Genomic DNA, 20,204 nt, shown 5'->3' with positions numbered 1-20,204 from the left:
CTCATAACAAACAAACAAAAAGATGCTGCTTTTTAATTCAGGGTGGTTTGGCATGTTCCCTTATGTTGGTTTAGTCTTTGATGATAATAAAAGTAGAGGGTCAAGGATCAATTACTTACTCTTAACCATCACGGTCTTGTTATGCAGTATAACTACAAACAAACTCTGTTTCCATTTGTTCATGCAGTTATAAAGACAGAAACCTAATGATAAAGACAGGCATTTTACTGTGCATTTGGCACTGTGATGGCTGAACAGAGACATCATTTTAGCCTTGGACCCTCGCCCCAAGATAAAATTACACCAACACACTGTACTAGCAAAATAGGCTTTTATTTGAAATAAATTCATCAAATAACTAGACATGGATCTGAATTGGTCCCGGGGAACATTAGCTCAAATAGGTATTGTTTCCACTTAATATGACTCAGCCCAAGATAATGTTAAGATAGTTTTCGCATAAGATACTAAAATAAAAGTTTTGAATTTTTCTTGCGATATTTGTACCATGTGGAAAATTTATTTGCATAATTTATATCTCACACCTGCAACATATCTTTTTCTCCCCAACGTAGCCAACAGAATAGTAAGAAACAAAAATACAATTTAAAAATAAATAAAAAGCATACAAACTAAGAGAGAAAAAGAAAATAAACTAAAGCAGCAATAGTCCAATAGGCCGAAAAATCAAATTACTCCAAGTTAAAAAGGTTTACATTACCAGTTCTTAAACTCCTGGGAAAACAAACGTTTTTGCATGGTGGCTAAATGATAGTAACAAGACCTCTAGGCCAGCGGTTCTCAACCTGTGGGTCCCCAGATGTTGTCGGACTACAACTCCCATCATCCCTGAGCTCTGGCCTTGCTAGCTAGGGGTGATGGGAGTTGTAGTTCAACAACATCTGGGGACCCACAGGTTGAGAAAGGCTGCTCTAGGCTTCTAGAGGAATGGCACTCCAAAAGTGAGGTCACCACCCCACACTTCAGACAGTATGGGGCACCCAGAGAAAGGCCTCAGGCGACTATTTCAAGGGACAGACAGATTGAAACAGGAGAAGGTAGTTCTAATACCTGGATCCTTAAACCACAAAGGTTTTGAACATTCAGACCAGCACTCTGAATTTAACTTGGAACAGGGTGGATTTGATTTAAATCAAATCAATTTAAATCACTAGTCAGTAAGACTTGATTTAAATCATTTTATTTTTTTTACAGAAAGATTCATTTTTGCTGGAATAATCATAATATTGACAACCAGATGAAGGTTTTGTTTTTGGAATAATAAATTTTCAGAGTAGTTTTTACAGTTATATCAAAAATTACTGATTTGGTTATACTATTAGAAATACATAGACAGATAATTATGAAATTATTGTGAGGTTTAATAATATGTATCCATGTTTGTTAACTGATGTGCTTAAACGGTTTTTAAAAAAAAACTTAGACTGAGTTTTAGCACATATAAAAAACTTAAGAAGAAGAAGAAGAAGAGTTTGGATTTGATATCCCGCTTTATCACTATCCGAAGGAGTCTCAAAGCGGCTAACATTCTCCTTTCCCTTCCTCCCCCACAACAAACACTCTGTGAGGTGAGTGGGGCTGAGAGACTTCAGAGAAGTGTGACTAGCCCAAGGTCACTTAGCAGCTGCATGTGGAGGAACGGAGACGCGAACCCGGTTCCCCAGATTACGAGTCTACCGCTCTTAACCACTACACCACACTAGAAATCCTTATTTCCTGATGAACAGCCTTTGGACTACAATGTAACTTAAATGGAAAACTTTCTTTAGAAATATTTTTCCTCCAAAAGCATTTTATTTTAAAAATCCAACTTATTTTTTTTAAATAACCTATTTAATTTTTTTAAAAGAAATAAATCATTGATTTTTATCCACCCTGACTTGGAAACTTATTAGGAACCAATGAAGTTATTTTATTTTGGGTCTTTTGCTGCTTGCTGCTAGCTCTCTAGAAATCCCTACTTTAAAATTGCTACTTTTAAGCCTGTAAATGGGTGATATCTACAGCTTTCTCTGCTTATTTTAAGTTTAGCCTCAACAATTGATGATGCAATGGTACGTTAACATCCAAAATGCATAGTTAGGTATCTCCTTTCCTTAACAGCTAAATCCAAGAAGAACACATGCTTAGATATGATAAGGTGGTGGGTCTGAGAGTTTTGCATGGTTTCTCTGCACATATGAATGTCTTACTAACCTTGAAGTTCTTTCCTTTGGAAATTTGCAGGAAATCAGCAGCAACTGCTTTAGAGTAAACAATGTGTAGACTTAAAACATACACTTTTAATTGGGGAAAACAAAACAAAAAAAGCCAAATATTTGTGCTTTGTAAATTACATATAGCTTACAGTGCAGGATTCTTACGCTTGTTGCTGTAAGCTGTATAAAGTTCTTGACAGCTGATTTATCCATGGAAAGACATCTGAGACAAGTTCTATAAATAACATCACATGGAACCCTTACACAACACCATGCATCCTTCTTACACAGGAACTCAGAACTGACACCCTACACTCACAGTCAAAAGCCATTGCAATCTCTATTTTGGGGATGACACAGGTGACATTTCAATCAGCACTATGACCCTGTAGCATTTTATTCTCTTCCCATCATTATGTTACAAACGTAGACTGCAGAGATTGTAACCGGAGGCACTAAGAAATAATGGAGGGATCATGGCACGACTTCAATGGATGCCCACCAGGTAGCTTAGTGTGGCCAACAAAACACAGTATTTATATGTTGTCTTTATACTGCAAGTGTTCAAAAACCTTGACACGCATTGGCCCAATCTGTGCACCATGCTAAACTGGTGTGTCGCATTTACCCAGCCTTGCAGGTTCCTGAATAAAGTTCAAAAGGTAACTCCAAATACAAATGCGGTAGACTCACAAATTACACACATTTAACATCTTTATGTGCTTGCGCTATCACATCTTTACTCGCTTGGCTGAAAACATGGAAATAAACAAACAAATAAATAAATAAAAATTTTAAAAATGGGGCGGTAGTGCAGGGGTAAACCACTGGCAATGCCACTCACCATTACACTCACCCAGGGAGAGTGCAGGTCGAGTCTGTAGTAAGAAAGTAGTAAGTAAGTGCTGAGCTGTGCTTTTTAGTTTTTTAATGGTTGCATTGGTCACACGCAATAATAGCTTTACGTGCTGTCCTGGAACATAACCCCTGCACAAGTTGAGAGTCAACTAATTGCAATTGTTTAGCCTAGGGGCTACCAAAGCACAGTTAATGATGACCAATTTTGTTGTTTTCCTTCCTTTCCTAAAATGTGTATAAGTTTGATCATTCTGGCCATAGTATGACGAATTCAGTGCATGTCTTGAGTACCCATCTTATATGCGGGTTAAAGTGGGGTGAAGTTCCCCATTTCTAAAACTATACATATTTAGGAATCAGCAACATGATAAGTGGACATTATTAGTCAAGTTGGGCAGGTTCAAGGTTGTAATTATTATTTTTCAGGTGATTATCCCTAGGAACGTGCATGCATATATTATAAAAGCATAACTTTTGGAGTGTTCATAGGTTACTTGGGCATTTGCCTACACTTGGCACTTTTGTTCAGTTTTCAGCAAAGAATCTATTCTGCTATGAAAAAAACTCAAAACACAGAAGAAAAGCTCAAAATGAGTGTTTTACTGAACACTGACGAATAACTAGCAAAGCCTCTTAATGGAGGTTCAAAATACTTCATAGCAGTTTCAACTCAGAACTCCAAAGAAGCATTTGCCTTTTACAGACGGTTTTAGGGAAGTTTTTAATGTTTGATGTTTTATCATGTTTTTACTATTCTGCTGGAAGCCCCCATAGTGGCTGGGGCAACCCCTCAGATGGGCAACTTACAAATAATAAAATTATTAGTGTTGTTGTTATTTTAAAAGACAACACAAAAATGGTTCAAGAAGTCAGACTTTATATGGCACCCTTAAATAGCCACCTGTTTTCTCTGGAAAGTCTCCCTAGTGCCATTTTAAAAAATATGTCCCCTCCGATTCCTGTGACTTATTTATTTATTTATTGCATATGTTAAGCTCCATACAATCCAAAATATAGCTTCTTGTTTGATGTATTCTTCCCAAAGGTATCACATGCCCCACCTTTCAAGCGAGAGGATCAGTAAGTTTGGAAGTGAGTCATGTTGAAGACCATTATTAAATGCAAACCCACTGAGGGACATGAACTCTAGTATACATACTGTTTCTATGCCATGGGAAAAGATGAAGGAAAATAGTCCCACTCTCGCTAGCATCAAACACAGCCTCTTTTCTAAGTGTAAGAGTGGCATATGAAATTGTCACCTCATTTAACAAGCTTTTATGAGAGGGCTCCGGCAACCTTAACCTTCTTCCAATGCACAGCACTTTTCCTGCAGGGATCTAATGTCTGCAATTACCATGGCTTGGACAAGGCATGATGGCCAGCAAGTTTATAAGATATTGGACACCCTCAGTTAACTCAGGTCCACAGAAATATCACTGCAATGCAGGAAAGATGGATAAACTGAAACCTTCCTACAGGAGGCAGAGACACTGCATTGAAACTATGTTCTGCAACAATATTTCTTTTCTTTTCTTAATTTGCTTTATTGTTAAAAGAAAAACACCAAATAATAAAACAGATTACATAAAGTAAATTAATTTCTTACATCACAATTTCAGTTATGACTTCCAGTCACACCATCGAGAGTCCCAAGTTTCATTCTTTCTTTTTTCCACACTTTCCTTAACACTCCAAGTTTTTCCGATATATAATTATGTTATATGTCTTTCTATAGGAATCAATGCAAGTCTGTCAGGGAATTCTCATTATTACAATATTCTTTAAGATATTTTACATAGGGGTCCCACTCTCTATTAAACGCTTGTTCTGTATTGTCTCTGATTCATCCTGTCATCCTTGCCAATTGTGTATATTCCAATAATTTTAACTGCCATTCCTCGTTCTGCAACAATATTTCTATTTTGCAGAACATATGTAACATGTAACAAAATTGCTGGGGTGGGGAGAAAAGACTGAGCTTCATCTTGAACTTCTTGCCCGATAGCCTTCAATTTACTTAATTATGAGAAATTAAGGATGGGGTTATTACTGGTGGGCAGTCAACCAACTAATACTTTGTTGCAAGTATTTCCTCTAAACTCTGGCCTCAGAAATTTAGTTCCAATATTCAATCACTTTGACATAACAGACGGAGAGTGAAGAGAACTGCCATCGCAGTAATTTTTAAAAACAAAACAACTAAAAACAAAGCTGTGAACATCAGAAATGTTATGGCAACTGCCCCACATGACCAAAACAAATTTAAAGTCAGCTCTTATGTTTTGCAAATTCAGATTTACAGCAGTTCAATTCACTTGGCTTAGTTCAAAGACGTGACGCTGAAAACCAGTTTTGTAAACTCAAACACTAGTCAACTACATAGTAAGTCATTTTCAAATTACAGGTTTTAATGCTTATTTGTTGTTTTAAAGTATGGTCACGGGCTTAAATCCAAAATTCATTCAAGGTTCTTTAAAAATAAGCTGGATGTGCAGGAGGGGGAGATACAAGTGTGCAAACTGAATGATTCATTTGGACCCACTGAGGCTCATTTACATAGCACCAAACCATGGTTTTAGTATTACTTGTTAACATGTCTCCTTCAATTATGCATTCACTCTTTGAATTTGTGTAAGATTCCATCTCTCCCCCAATGCTACAGTGTGACCTTCAGGACCAATCAGCAATGTAAGTAAAGGTAAAGGTACCCCTGCCCATACGGGCCAGTCTTGACAGACTCTAGGGTTGTGCGCTCATCTCACTCTATAGGCCGGGAGCCAGCGCTGTCCGCAGACACTTCCGGGTCACGTGGCCAGCGTGACGAAGCTACTCTGGCGAGCCAGAGCCGCACACGGAAACGCTGTTTACCTTCTCGCTAGTAAGCGGTCCCTATTTATCTACTTGTACCCGGGGGTGCTTTCGAACTGCTAGGTTGGCAGGCGAATCAGCAATGTACTCTTAAGTAAATTCATGAACTCACAGAACTGTAGTATTCAACACATATGTAGTCTGAAAGATGCTAAGCATTACCAAAGAGCACCAAACTTCCTCCATGTTGTCCCCACACTATCAGAATGAGTCATTCTACATCTTGTCTGAAAACTCAGCTAGACAAGGTCAGCAATCCAGATCCTGATTTCTTTGCTTTGAGCTAAGATCCACTAAGGCCACAAATCCCTCATATCCGAATGCAAGCAATACACCAGTTGGTAGCAAAACACACTTAGAGTGAAGCCACCCCCTATTCAGAAAAGCACAACAACCCAGCCCTTTTGTTCTGCTGGAAATCTCCCTTTCAAATGCCACCCTAGTTTTTGTTTTTTCAAAGCTGAAACTGATCTTGTACTGCTGCGTTCTTTGCTCATTTGACTGGACTGAGAATCTCACTGTCCCCTCCCCTTTCCTGGATTTTTGCCTGTTCCATGAGAGCAGTCTGTCAGGCAGCTACTCTGCCCAACCCACACTTTGAAGTCTTGGGTGTGTGTGCCCAACTTTGCATCCTAACCCTTTGCTTTCTGGCCTAGTGAAGACTTGCCATGGTGTCAGAACAGCTTCTGCTCATTCTGGATTTACCCTGATGCTAAGGATCCATGCCCGACCTCCATCTGATGTGTTCAGGCAGAACATACAATACAGAAAGGTTTATGATAGCCAAAAAATATTTTGGTTACCCAGGCCTTCAGAATGCAGTCAAGCATATAGCTGACATTGCTACTTCATGTATGTTGGGATGTTATTTTTTTATCACTGAGCCTATTTTCCTGATGCATGTCCCAAGCAAGCACAGTAATAATACAGGCCAATCAACACAATTGTTCCCCCCCCCCAAAAAAAGGATAAAGTTGCTAAAAAAATTAATGAAATTAATGAAAAAGGAAGTTGAAAGGGAGGGTTAGGAAAGCCAATTCTCTCCAAGATGCTTGGAGATGATTTAAAACCACAGTAACAGAAGTCTCACTAACAGGGCATATAACAGATTAGGTAGCAACAAACCCAGGAAGAAGCAGGTGTGTTTGGCAAGCAAAATAGGGAAACTGATAAAAGGCTAGGCAGCTTCTTTCAAATTAAGGAATTCGTGCCCAAATGAGGAGAACAAAGAACACAAAACCGGCAAAACAAGTGCAAGTTGATAAGGGAAGCAAAAAGATACCAAAGAGAGCTTTTGAAAACCACTGAAACTAACAACGAAACTTTAATAAGGTAAATAAGAAAAAAGAATGCAGCCTAGGAGCCTGATCATTGGATGCCAAAGACGAAAAGGCTACAAGGCAGATGCCTGAACATGTTTATTTCAGAAACAGCATCTGAAAAACTGAGTTAAGTAGCAACATCAAATTGCTAGGTCTGGATGGCATCTGTCCAATAGCTCTGAAAGAATTCAAATCAGAAATTAATCTAACAAAAATATACAACGTGTCTCTAAAAGTACCGCCATACCAGAGCATAAAAGTAACCAAAGTAACACATTCATCCAGTAAAGTACATGCCAGTTAGCTTGTATTTGGTTCCTGGAAAAAATGATGCAAAGCCTTAAGACTTGCTGAAAATCAGCACTGCATCTGTAAATGAAAAGTTACCCCTCAACAGCCTTCTAGAGTTCTTGGGGAGTGCCCACAAGCCTCTGCATAAGGGATATCCAGTGGAGTAAGGGTGGGCAACCTTCCCCCCTCCCCAAGGCTATGTACATTGATAGGTGGACACTCAGGAGCTGCATGCCAGTAGCTATGGTGTGGGTGCATGCACTCACATATCTTTTGAAAACAGGGAAGTCTCACTGCACTAGGGCACAGAAGGTCAGAGTCCTCTCCACCGCAGCAGGGGTGGGGTGGGGAAGTCCTCTGAAAGCAGGAATTTTGCTGGTTTGATTCCAGCATAATTCTTGCTTTCAAAATCTATCCCTGCTGGGATGAAGAAGGGTAGAGTGCTCTCCACCCAGGCAGGAAGAATGAAAGACTAAAGGGAGCTGTTAGGCAGGCTATGTAGAACACAATTTACTGTACCTGACACTCCCCTTCAAGCAGCAAAATTAGATGTATTAATGGCCCGCTAGAAGAAAGGACATGCATGTTTCAGTGATAAGAATAAAGAAAGTTGATCCAACGTCCTACCACCCTTCCATTCCCCACTCCCTGGGTACTGTGGGATGACTGGCTGCTTTTCTCTCATGATTTAACTGCATCAGACACTCAAAATGTTAGAGAAAAGCATACAAGGGGCCTGGGAAGGTTCCCAGCAACTTCAAATGCAAAGCTGTGCCTCTGAGCCACCCTTCCTGTGCTTTTGGGCTCCTCCAGCTACTCACCTCTCTTAGGAGTCCTGCCACTCTAGCTAAAGACTTGACGGAGGGACTAGGACAGAGAAATAGCTCCTCAGGAGCACCTTCAGAATAAAACCAAAGAATAAATCCAAAACTAACACTTCAAAAAAGATAAAGAACCACCCCTGTACACAGGGATAACATTCAGGAGCCAATAATAAATCCTGCTGTCCGAACAAACGTAAAAAGTCAGGACTTGAGAATGATTCTCTCCTCTTCTGGCTCCCCTGTCTTCCAGAAGAGGATTTAACCCTTTTTTTTGTTTGATCTACTTCTCCACTGATTGAGAAGCAAGCAGCTTTGGCACCCACTGAAAGATAAATGGGAGGTCTGAGAACCACATGCAGCCCAACAGCTGCCCACATGTGCAGCAGACATTTTATATTTTGGACTTCCAAAGACTACTAAGTAAAATTAGAAGACATGGGGTACAGGGGTGCGTTGTCTTCTGGATTAGGGTTAAACAACAGGAATCATAGGTTATTGATAAATTCTCACAATGGTGAGAACTGAACAGTGTGATCTTCATTGGGACGGGTTCCACTTAAAATCTGTAAATGATTTAGCATTAGGAATGAAAAGTGATGTATCCAAGTTTGTGAATGACTCCAAATAATTCAAGGTGATGAAAAGTTAAGCACTCCATTCTAAAATGCTACATCTAAACTGAGCAACAAGATGGTAAAGGAGACTGACTGGTGTGTGTAAAGTGATAAACATCAGGGTAAAAAATAAATAAACCCAAAAATCATATAACAGGAACTGAACTGGCAGGTTTGAACAAGAAATAGATCCTGAAATCATGACGGATAACTCCATGTAACATCATCTCAGTGTTCAGCAGCAATGAAAAAGCCAAACTCAATGTTAGGAATTATTAAGGAAAAAGAAGCTAGTATTGTAGCACCTTTATACAATTCTATGATGCTACTCCTTTTAAATACTATGTAGCGTTCTGGTTGTCCTCATTTAAAAAGGGATATTAGAGAGCTGGTAGAGATGCAGATAAGGATAACCAAAAGGATCAAGAGTATAAATGACACTCCCTATAAGGAAAGGCTAAATATCTGGGATTGTTAAAGTTTAGTCATATTTTTTTCCTAAGAGAGATATGACACAACCAGAAGTTTATAAAGTTATGAACAACATGGAAAAAGTAGACACTTTTCTTCCTCTCTCATAATCCTAGAACGCATCCAATAAAACTGTCTGATCAGAATCTGCTGGACAAAGGCAAATACAACTTCACACAATATGGAATTTATATGATTCACTATCACATTATGTGGCAATGGCCAACAGCTTGAGTTGGCTTTAAGCTGTATGAAAGATGGGTGCATCCGTGTCCTCACTGGCTCATCCTCAGTGGCTATACACAACACCCATTCAGTATAAGCCACTGAATACCAGTTGCTGGGGACCAATAAAGAGTTAATACTTTAATGACCAGATTTGGAGCTTCCCAGAGGATGCCAGAACTAACTGGGCCTTTGGTGTGAACCCGCAGGGCTCTTCTAGTGTTTTAAAAATTTTATAGGCACCTGCAGATGAGTTCTAGTGCATAATGAAAAAACCTCAGTGGCTTTCATGCAACTTAAGAATACTCTCCTCCTTGAGACTTGACATATCTTTCAGAAGACCTTTCCTCGTCAATTTTTTGTTAGATTAAATGTACTGTTTCCTTGCCAAACCCTTGGTATGGAATAGGCTATAATAGCAATCAATCAATCAATCAATCAATCAGCGCTGTGTCCCTCCTCAAGCAACTCCCCATAAAGAAGTAGCTATCATTTCCCGCTCCTGCAAGGCTATCGTCATTGTAACAAGGGCTCTTTCTTCATCCTCTGTCTTTAAAGCAACCACACTACTGTTAAAGGTGCAGGGATAGCTCCACTGCAGTCCTAAAGCGTAAGTTCCTCCAGTGTCCTACCAGGCAAAACTTATGTCATAGATATAATGATGACCATTCAAAATGAAAGGACCACTTTGGATCAACTGGACCTGACCGAGTACACTCCAATGCGTTTTATGGAAACATAAACGTGGAATTAAGGGGACCTGTCATGGAATGAGCAAAATGCCTTTTAAGATATGGGGCGTCAGAAAGCCCATATTCCCCCAAGATTTACAGCAACTCCTTAGTTCAGATTACAAGAGTACAGTTCAAGACAAATTCATTCACTGTGTCAGCTAATACCCAACACCCAAAAGTCCCCCACAGCAGCACCTTTGTTCAGCAGCCAGTGATAGAAATTATATCATTTTAATAAGGTGGCACAGCAGTTCATTTATAGTTTAAAAGTGTTGAGGATAACACTATTTATAGTTCTAACTCAAGCTTCTAACTCCATGTTAGGATATATTTTTGTTTCTCATTGCCTAATTATGAAACACAGCAAAATTTTATCTTTTGGAATCATAACCCTGAAACATCAATTTGTGATAGAAGACAAAGTCATGACTAGAAAAGCTGTTCTTCATAGGTTTTAGGCAATTACTTACAATTTACTTATACTGAGATTTCATGCTATCCTTTTCAAAGGACTAGGCAGCCTTCCAGGAAAATAATGATCAATCGCCTGCACCACTCTGAAACAGATTCTTCCAGAAAATCTGGTGTGAATGTGTGATTGAGATATATATATATATATATATATATATATATATATATATATATACACACACACACACACACACACACACACATATATAGATATATATTCCAAATGAGAATTATTCATCCAGTAAAAATAAAGTAACATGAAGGTTAGAAAGCTTTTTTTATATTTACGTTAGCCAATTATAAAAAAAAATACACAGCTATAAAAGTTCCCAAACTGCTTACAAAGATCAACAGTTAAGACAGTCCTTACAAGGCATGCTTACAATCAATGCTTTTCTTCTAGAAAAAATGGCACTGGTACTCACCATGAAGTTGTTACAGTATGTGCTACACCTTTAACCAGTGCCTTTCTTCTAGAAAAAAAGGTGCCAGTACCACAGATCCATTGGTTTCAAATCAATTGTGCATTGTGATCCAGCAGACACCTCCACAAACAGAGAAGAAGGAAGAACAATTTCAGTTATTTCACCCTTCTTCCTGCAGCCCTTTCCATCTTCAGAAAGGGCTGAGGCACCTCCAGAACTGTGTGAAAGGTGCTGCTGGGAGAAACTGGCAAAAATCACCATTCACAAAACAAAAAACTTAGGATCTGAGCCGTTGTGCTTATGTTGACAAGTTCAAAGCTTGGAAATTTATTAATGTATTCAAATCCAGCTTTCCAAGGTCACAAGTGTTTATAAAATAGCTTACAATACAGCAAATATGGTACTGAGTTTAAAATAGTTGGAATACCTGCAGGTATTTTAGGATATGACAACCTAATAGCATACCATTTCATATATTAGTTGCAGTGCAATGCTATACATGTCTAAAAGGTAAAGGTAAAGGACCCCTGACAGTTAAGTACAGTCGCAAATGACTCTGGGGTTGTGGTGCTCATCTTGCTTTGCTGGCCGAGGGAGCCGACGTTTGTCCGCATACAGTTTTTCTGGGTCATGTGGCCAACATGACTAAGCCGCTTCTGGCGAAACCAGAGCAGTGCACAGAAACGCCATTTACCTTCCCACTGGAGCAGTACCTATTTATCTACTTGCATTTTGGCATGCTTTCAAACTGCTAGGCTGGCAGGAGCTGGGACTGAGCAATGGGAGCTCACCCCGTCACAGGGATTCGAAACGCCGACCTTCCGATCAGCAAGCCCTAGGCTCAGTGGTTTAGACCACAGCACCACCCGCGTCCCTATACATATCTACTTGCAAGTTAAATGGGGATTGTTCCCAGTTAAGCGAGCACAGGTTTGGAGCCTTCAATTTTAAGGATTTAGGAACTATTAATATACTAATTTTCACATGCTAGAAGAGGTGTGCGCATAAATATGTGTTTCCTAAGAATAGTCATGGGAGGAAGAGAGAGGAAACATTATGGCTTCTATCAGTGCTAGCCCTGAGTAAGGCAAAGATAAAGGTAAGGTCCCCTGGGTGGTTAAGTCCATTCAAAGTCCACTATGGGGTGCAGCACTCATCTCAGGCCAAGGGAGCCAGCATTTGTCTGCAGACAACTTTCCAGGTCATGTGGCCAGCATGACTAAACCTATTTAGCGGTACCTATTTATCTACTTACACTGGTATGCTTTCGAACTGCTAGGTTGGCAGGAGCTGGGACAAAGCAACGGGAGTTCACCTCGGTGGATTCGCACCGCCGACCTTACGATCAGCAAGCCCAAGAGGCTCAGTGGTTCAGACCACAGTGCCACCTGCTTTCCCACTGAAAATAATAACATAAATAACTGGTGCCCATTAATTCTAATGGGCCTACTCTTAGTAAAACTTAGTTGGACACAACTCTATAACATTGATTTCAGATTGCTATGTCCTGCATACATTCCAGCTTCCCAAGCTGACCTTGTGTTCAACATGTTACTAATTAATGTTCATCATGTTACTAATTAATGTTATCTAACAAGGAAGTTCTGAAACTGGAAAACTTTCTACAGAAAAATAAAAGTCCCACATCACTTCTGGCAATTTATAGACATGCTTCAGAAATGGTTGATCCTTCAACTCATTCAATTCCTTATGTAACATCTTGCCCCACCATTTTGTCCTGCAGTTACTTGTATGATATTCACGTTATAAGGAAACAGCAGCTCAAAGGGGGGGTTCAGGAGAGTATTTATTGAATGTGTGGGTGTCAGTTTGAGAGCTTGCATTATTTTTCTGCAAATATTTCAGACAATGCAGGAATCAGATATGCCACAGCTTAATGACTACTTCATAATGGATCCATTTCAGTCCAGCTTTCACCCTGGTTATGGGACCGAGATGGCTCTGGTCACCCGAACAGACGACCTCTGTGGCAGCTGGATCACAGTGGGTCAGGACTGCTGATTCTTTTAGATCTGTCAGCAGCCTTCGACATGGTCAACCACGAACTCCTGGACCACCGCCTTGCCAACGTGGGGATTCAGGGCACAGTCTTACAACGACTGCACTCTTTCCTTTCAGGTCGGGGACAGAGGGTGGCGCTAGGGGAGGAGTTGTCGTCCTGGCACCCCTTGATGTGTGGAGTGCCACAGAGCACAATCCTCTCCCTAGTGCTTTTTAACATCTTTATGTGCACACTCGCCCAGCTTGTCCGAAGTTTCAGGCTGGGCTGTCATCAATATGCTGATGACACCCAACTTTATCTGGGGCCACCCTGACTCGGCCCCAGACACACTGACCAGATGTTTGGAAGCTGTGGCTGGATGGTTGTGTGGGAGCCGGTTGAAGTTAAATGCTTCGAAGACAGAGGTCCTCTGGCTGGGTAGGGATGACATGGGGTTGGGGGGCCAACTCCCATCTCTTACGGGGGCTCAATTGGTGCCAGCGCCTTCTGTCATGAGTTTGGGTGTAACCTTCGACACCTCCCTTTCTATGGAGGCGCAGGTTGCAGCTATAGCAAAGGCGGCATTTTTCCTCCTCTGCTGTGCTAAACAGTTGGTCCCTTACCTTTCCCGCCCTGATCTTGCCACAGTGATCCATGCAACGGTCACCTCTAGGCTTGATTATTGAAATTCGCTCTACGCAGGGCTGCCCTTGAAGCTGATGCAGAAACTCCAACGGGGCAGAACGCCGCAGCAAGGCTCCTTATGGGGTCCTCACCATGGGATCACATTCATCCAGTGCTATACCACCTGCACTGGCTCCCAGTGGTGTACATGGTCAGGTTTAAGGTGCTGGTTTAAACCTTTAAAGCCCTATATGGCCTAGGACCCTCATACTTATGGGACCGCCTCTCCTGGTATGCCCTGCAAACAATAACATCTTGGAAGTCCTGGGCCTCAAGGAGGTTAGACTGGTCTCGATCAGGGCCTTTTCAGCCCTGGTCCCGAACTGGTGGAATGCTCTGTCGCAAGAGATCAGGGCCCTGCAGAATTTGACTTCTTTCCACAGAGCCTGCAAGACGGAGATGTTCTGCCAGGCCTTTGGGGCCCAGTCTGATCCTCCGCTCCGCTCCTTATAATGCAATCCAAGATCTGCATCTATAGTATGCCTAGCCAAGTAATACTTCTGAATATGGCTCACTGGAGGTCAACACCCCAAAAAGAATTTAGTGTACACATTTGCCTCTGGCGTATGGGCATAGCCTTTGATCACTATCAGCAAGACCCCATAGAACAGGATGCTCCAGCCATCAGGTGAGCACTGAGGGGATGGTAATCAGCCACAGAGATTAGATATAGTGTTTTCAGCTCATCTGAACTAAAACTATTCAGTTTTCAAATGAACATTTTCAGCAGTGCCGAGAACTGCTTACCCAATTTCGGTGCATTTCAGCAAATGGTCTCTCATTCACTAGCATTGTCCCTTCTCTTTCAACAGCCCTCAAAGCACAATGATTATAAAGAACAAAATTAATTAACATTAGTGTTGAGGCAAAATCCCTTCCTCTCTACATCGCCACCACTGCATTTGTTTTATTTTGAAATCTTTAAGATAATACTTTAGTTTTCTGTTATGTTGCTTTGACTGTATATTTTATATTTGACTTTCTTAAGATTGTTTTATTTATGTTTTAACAATTTAATATGCTGTAAACTGCTTTGAGATTTTTCTTAAACATATAAAGCAGTATAGAAATTAAATAAATAAATAAATAAATAAAAATGGCATTCAAGAGATGAAAGGCTGTCACTATACCAGCCCTAGAGATAAAGAACATAGCTTTAGTAAGGTAAACTCTTATAAATGGAAAAGGATGCAAGGATCTAATTAAAACTTCAGAGCTTTTCTGGTACATTAAATGGGAAAATGTTTTTTAACCTGTATGCAAAACATTGTTAGATCACCACAACAACCTTGGTAAACAAGACATAAACAGTGATAGATGCAGAGCATGCTGGTAAATCTACCATAGTTCAACATATTCACTAAGGCAGTAGCAAAGCTTTGGTCTGCTTATTTCAGTCATTCATACGTGTATACAATAACTGGAAGCAACTGAACAATCACAAACTATCAGACTTGTTACTGCACTTCTATCCGAACATTTCCTTCCACCCACTGCAGCTATAATGTCTTTCAGTGTTTGCCCTAAAAAGGAAACTCTGTGCAGGAGCCATTAAACGAATAATAGGCTATTACTAGAAGCCCAGCAGTATGGCTTGAACCTTGTGATATGACTGGAATAATACTGCACCTGAAATTAGTGCTTGTTTTATCCAACTTTTTATGTGTATAGAACTGAGAAGTAACCCATGCTTTTGCATTCTGCCTGAATTGTTCATTAAATCACAAATGTTTGCCACATTTTACCAATGAGGCAAGTAACAAACCCAGTTAAGGATATCAGTCTAACATCTTGTATCTCACCTGAAATTTAAATCTCTTAATGAGATATTCAATTTTACAACATCCCCTTCTACATTGGTCTCTTTCAGGATTCAGCCACTGCTTTTCTAAATGTAATCAAGAATTATGGAACTAATGGTGACCCATGTTGCAATCCAGCACAGCAAGAAGCACCCAAAACTAGTCACTAATCCAGTGTTTCCCAACCTTCGGCCTCCAGCTGTTTTTGGACTACAACTCCCATCATCCCTAGCTAGCAAGACCAGTGGTCAGGGATGATGGGAATTGTAGTTCAAAAACAGCTTGAGGCCCAAGGTTGGGAAACACCGAGTAATCTATTGTTTTTCACCTTTGAAACAAGCTTGTGCCAAAAGGATTTCAGAGAAGCATGCATAGAACACCCCTCTCTTGCCATTTTCTCCTCACAACTGACTTGTGGAGATATGTTGGATGGAAAGAAAGAACAGAATTCATGTCCAAATCATCATACTACTCTAGCCCCAACATCACACATAGAAATGGGCAAAGAACACCATTCAGCAAACATTTTCCCTCATCCCCTCACAGATGGCGTCTTGATTATCTGCAACCACACTAGTTTATTACTGGCAGGTAATACCACACTTCATTAAAAGTTCCAGGAAAATTTAAAACACAACAATAAAAGCAGGATGTTAAAATCCCATAAATACATTAAAGCCAATAACAATCACAGTCGCTAGAAAATTCTTAATGGCACTGGTTTCAATGACCAGTTAAGGCCTGGGTGAACAAATACTATTTTAGATTAACAGAAAACCAGGTCCAAAACTATTCAATGTTTTATTAAGTCTGCAACGAAACCTTAAACTTGTCCCAGGACCAAACAGAGTCAGGACTGCCCTTTGAGGTAATAGGTAGCTTTCTTTGTCTCTGCCGATAATACTTGATACAGTGGTACCTCGGGTTAAGTACTTAATTCGTTCCGGAGGTCCATACTTAAGCTGAAACTGTTCTTAACCTGAAGCACCACTTTAGCTAATGGGGCCTCCTGCTGCTGCCACACTGCCGGAGCACGATTTCTGTTCTCATCCTGAAGCAAAGTTCTTAACCTGAAGCACTATTTCTGGGTTAGCAGAGTCTGTAACCTGAAGCGTATGTAACCCAAGGTACCACTGTATATCCAAAGCACAGGGGTTACGGGTAGCAGCAAAATCTTACCAGCTCAGTGGCAGGAAATTGAAGACAAAGTTGTGTGTCTTTAAAAGTTATCTCTGGTGAAATATGAAGCCATTGCCACCCTGAAGTTAAAATATTGTGAAATTTCACATAGATAATGCAAATACATAGTACTCTTATCCTCTTGTGTGGTCAATGACTGCATACCCATAGCTGCCTGTGGCTCTTCACTAGGTTGCTCTATCTCTTCTCCCCGCTAGATAACCTAAAGGAAGCACACTTGGCACAAGCCAAAGGGCAAACTGTGAAACAATGCCTGTACCAGCAGTGCAAGACCAACAGAGGCAGAGGTGGGCTAAATATTAAGATATTATTTACTGCTGCTATCCCATTCCCTCCCAGCCTACAAAAAGCAGTATTCTAACAGTAGTGCAAAGTTAAGTCTTCCTGGAACACACTGGAATCACACTAAGAGTGGGGTTCATGGTGGGAACAGATGGAAATTTAATGACTGATCAAAAATGAGGGACATTCTGAAACTGTTTGGAAAATCAAGGCTGAAGAACATGCAGGCAGCCTCAACAGATTCAGGAGGCTTCACACAAGCACCTTCTATAATTTGAGGTCAATGAGGACCTACCACACTCATCACCACTTGCATATTTATTTAACAATGGTCAGTTGCTCTTCAGTCATGAGCCTAGCTGCACGACAATACAGAGCCATCAATAAAATGTTGCCATAAGCTTTTAATGGATGTGAATGACCACATATCTTCCATATTATTACTTTTGTTACATACTTAGCATTCCCAAAATGCCTGTTAAACAGCCACTCCAGTTTGTCTTAGATATAACCTGTTGCTCTTTTGCCCTCTTCAACCAAGATATTTGATTCAGCATAGATAACTACAAGTATTGCAATGTACTGTACTTTAGACATTATTCGTTTCCCTTATGTTTACACATGTAAAAGGTATTGAGCTTTACAATGTCCATGTGCCAACATGCCTACAAAAGTACTTTCAGGACCCACCCAAAAATATTAGCTGAAACTTGTCTATAAAAGACTCGGCCATGACACATAAAATAGGTCTTCAGGCACAGAAAAAGAACTGCCTACAAACTGCCTACAAACTTTCCTTACAGTGCAATCCTACTCAAAAGTCCTACTTAATTCAATGGGACTTACTTCCAGGTAAGTGTAGTTAGGAATGAAGTATTATTTTGTGTGTCATTCAAATAAGGCAGGAACCTTAAAGGGGAACACAGTAATAACTGCACTTCTGAACCTCTTTGTAAATACAGTGGTACCTCGGGTTAAGTACTTAATTCGTTCTAGAGGTCCGTTCTTAACCTGAAACTGTCCTTATCCTGAAGCACCACTTTAGCTACTGTGGCCTTCTGCTGCTGCTGCGCTGCCAGAGCACGATTTCTGTTCTCATCCTGAAGCAAAGTTCTTAACCTGAGGTCGTATTTCTGGGTTAGCCAAGTCTGTAACCTGAAGCGTCTGTAACCTGAGGTACCACTGTATATCTTAGGGCCTAACTGGATATTGTTAGTGGTTAGTAATGTTGTGCATAGTTTGACATAAATAATCAGTGCAGGGCTAGATCAGATTGGAACAATGGCATGGGGAGAAAAGCTCCCATTGGTGGGTATTTATGTATTAAAACTCATGCATGCCAAAGCTAGCCACACAACTAACATCAAGCCTAGCCTGGCCTGTCCAGTCACATAACATGGAAACAATGCTTAAAATAAAATAAAAAATATTATCTTTACAAAGCAGCACAGGAATAGTTCAGGCATGCCCACTTTCTACTTTATGTGCAACAACCCCTCCCAGATACAGCAGTGTACCACTTCCTCAACAATTTAGGTACCTTTTTATAGCAAATGTTGGCCTGACTGCCTTATGGAGAAGAGCGGGGGGGGGGGGAGCAGGGAATAGGGCTATAACTCTGACCGTAGGCATTTAAAATCCTGGATGAATTAACGTGCCCTTAATTTTAAACAAACATGCTTAGGATCATACATAAGATTAACAGAAAACGAGTCACTTAGTGCAGGGATGCTTAGCTAAGCAGCCTTCCAAGGTTTTCTGACCAGAAAAACCCCCTTCAGTTCCCACCTATCATCCCTTTTTGCCTCTCATTTTATGAAACTTGAGAAATGGAACAAACATAAATGAGATTACAGATAGGTAGCCGTGTTGGTCTGCCATAGTCAAAACAAAACAAAATTCCTTCCATTAGCACCTTAAAGACCAACTAAGTTCTTGGTATGAGCTTTCGTGTGCATGCATGTTGGTATCTGAAGAAGTGTGCATGCACACGAAAGCTCATACCAAGAACTAACTTAGTTGGTCTTTAAGGTGCTAATGGAAGGAATTTTTTTATATATATAAATGAGATTATCTCTGCTGCTGCTGCTGCCCCTCTCCTTCAAGACGAAAAGGGGAATCCATCAATCAATCAATCAAACACAGAGAAGAATAGTCGATACAACCTCGACGCTGGGTATGAACTGACTGAAAAAAGGGACTTCGTCCCAGCCAGACAGGACAACCAGGGGACATTTCACCAAAAGGTAAAAAACAGTGATAACAGTTGAACTTTTTTTTTGGGGGGGGGGAGGAAGGGGGCGGGAAAGGGCTGCATGTGGTGCATCCTGGCCGGCGAGTCAAGCAACTGACATAAAAAAAGTTCTCTTCAACCCAGGGAGGGAGAGAAGCGACACGCAAACCTTCATGGAGGGGATGTGCACCTGGCTTCAACGGGGCAGGTGAGGCGTCATTCCGTTTTTATTCGGGGGTGGGGGTTTCCTCTCCCCCCCCCACCCCCACCGCTCCCCGGCCCCCTCACACGCCTTCTCCCCGCGCCGCACGCTATTCACACGAGACACGCGGGTCTCAGCCTCGACACGTGAAGGGGGAAAGGAAAGCGGCTGGCGGGGGGGGGGTGGTCGCGGGGAGGCCGCTGCGGCGGCGGCGCCGGTCCCAAGCCCGCGTGACTCCTTCGGGTCACCGTGACCGGGACGGGGGACGCGGCCCGACCGACCCACCGACCGACCGCGTCTCCACACGCCGCCGTCTCCACACACGCGCGCGCTCGCGCCCGCCCGCTCTCTTCACTCACCGTCCCAGCCACGCGCTCTGCAGACCCGGCGCCTCGCCTGCCTGCCTGCCCGCCTCCTCTCTCAGCCTCTCTCTCTCTCTCTCTCTCGCTCTCTGTGCGTGTGTGTCACGCGCCC

The 20,204-nt window shown here is 41.4% G+C and overlaps 1 protein-coding gene across 7 annotated transcripts in view; it reads right to left on the bottom strand.

Moving 5' to 3' along the window:
- SLC20A2 (solute carrier family 20 member 2) overlaps nucleotides 1-20,204 on the bottom strand; it is a 92,256-nt gene extending 72,052 nt beyond the window's left edge. For 5 of the 7 annotated variants that reach the window (XR_003703350.2, XM_028701773.2, XM_028701777.2 and 2 more), the window contains exon 1: nucleotides 20,090-20,203. The gene's annotated coding sequence lies outside the window, so the exon portion shown is untranslated. Of the gene's footprint in view, nucleotides 1-20,089 lie in introns of all 7 variants that reach the window. The other 2 variants (XM_028701776.2, XM_077917579.1) reach the window with 1 other exon arrangement.

This window comes from Podarcis muralis, chromosome 13 (genome assembly GCF_964188315.1).
Source record: "Podarcis muralis chromosome 13, rPodMur119.hap1.1, whole genome shotgun sequence".
NCBI classification, from domain to species: domain Eukaryota; kingdom Metazoa; phylum Chordata; class Lepidosauria; order Squamata; family Lacertidae; genus Podarcis; species Podarcis muralis.
The sequence above is the reverse complement of the archived record's forward strand: the minus strand, read 5'-3'. Positions and strand labels throughout refer to the sequence as shown.